General features: G+C 38.5%; 1 pseudogene; it reads right to left on the reverse strand.

Moving 5' to 3' along the window:
- Positions 1 to 209: 209 nt before the first annotated feature.
- The window catches only part of LOC136830400 (G-protein coupled receptor 54-like), a 48,978-nt pseudogene continuing 47,325 nt past the window's right edge, over positions 210 to 1,862 (reverse strand).

Here is a 1,862-nt window from a genome sequence, read left to right on the forward strand (position 1 = left end):
TTTGGGTAAAAAAGATTTCGAAATGTCGTTGCGTAAATAATAAATATAAACAAGAGAAGTGGGGGGTATAGGGTGTTGGGGGAGGAATGTTTTTGATTGCGTGCCCACAGGAAGATTATAAAATCAAGATACAACACCAAAATAATTTCAAAGAAACAAAAAAAAGAAAAAAAAATTCAAAGAAAACAGACAACATCTGGTTAATATTACCGATTGACTGCAAATTTCCTTTTACCTGACTCGCGTGGTATTTGTAGTTCCGTTGCTTGTGTTTTTAAGAACTCTGGAAAAAGTAAAAAAAAAAAAAAACAATTGTTTTGATTGAAAAAAAAAAAAAAAAACAGAATTAGGAAAAGGAATTCCTCAACTTACCAGACTTTTTATTTATCAACTACATTTCAATAGATCGTCTGTGTTTTCGTAGGTTACCTTTTCAGACATGGTGCATATCTTAAATTTAAAGATGATTATAAAGCACCGCTTGTCTCAGGCTAGAAGTTGTTTAGAAGCACTGCTAGGTATGTTGAAATATAGGTTATAACTAGAGGGTCTTTGTTACCTAACATATTTTTTTATTTATCGGAGCCCATGGCCCCTAAAACATTCAGATCTGTCGATCACCAGAAAAAAACATATTAATTACAAAGCTGGAGCATTTTGAAATAATGTACTCGGATCATATTCCTACCCAAATTCTTCACAATCTCTGGTGACCATCGTATCTGTGTGGATTACTAACTTTTGTTGTTAACCAGCCTTAATGGGTAGACTAATTCCATTTGAGCTCCAATAACCAATGTGACTGCTTTGAATATCCAAATCATAAAACCACCTGAGAGCCTAAGTTACTGATCTACAACTCCAGTGTCCAGTCTGATTATGTTGATTACTCACTTACCACTAGAGACTCGAGAATCTGAGCGTGTTTGTTCAAGTGACCATTCTGACTCTGCTGATCACTCACCTAACTCTTGCAACTAGGTAAGGTTTGAAGGCTAGGCTACTAAAATATTAGCTTTAGTGACTAACCTACTTGTATCGTTTACTCACCAGGCACTCGCTGCCCATCTGAGTTTTTGGCTGCTCGTTGACTCTTGGAGTATCTCAACTCATCACTACTCACCGATTGACGCCAATAAACAGCCTGAGTGATTTGGCTATTTACTTAGGTCTAGAAACTGTTCTGATTATGTTGTCTTCCAAGCTAGCCAAAAGCAATTATCCTGAATGCTTTGCATATTTATTAACAGTAGCAACTAGGTACTTGACATCATAAACTACCTTTAGTATTTTAGTGTAGTTCAGACAATCAGATAAGTGTACGTGCTATTTTCTTAACGTTAAGAAGCAGCCGGAGTCTATGGGCTATTTGGCTGTTAGCACCAGAGGCCAACACAAGAGGATAAGCTGCCGACATATGAGTGTTCAGAGAATGGTCTGCTAATATAAGTTACTTTATAAGTAGGCTACTAGCAACCAGCTGGAGTTTATGGTATGCCCTCCTGTTCGTGTAACAGACCACGCTGAACTTGCAGGACTCCTAACAATAACAACGATTTTGAAGGTGCGTGCAACTCACCTATTAGCACCAGTGACCGGCCGAAGGGTGTGGGACTGAGACAGAGAGTGGTGACCTTCATCCTGACGGACTACAGAGCAAAGCGCCCTCCGGAATCCCTTCCTGAAGTTTCTGGACATGAAGCCGTACACGATAGGATTGGTGGAACTGTTCGAGAGAAAGAGAAGACTTTACGGGTCATAGATATTGATAAGTATTCGCTTCGAAATTATTAATAAATAAATACGAAAGCGTGAAACCTAATGGTGGTACCTGCAGTTGTCAGTAAAAGGATAAGACGTTA

Source organism: Macrobrachium rosenbergii, chromosome 46 (assembly GCF_040412425.1).
Source record: "Macrobrachium rosenbergii isolate ZJJX-2024 chromosome 46, ASM4041242v1, whole genome shotgun sequence".
Classification (NCBI taxonomy): Eukaryota; Metazoa; Arthropoda; class Malacostraca; order Decapoda; family Palaemonidae; genus Macrobrachium; species Macrobrachium rosenbergii.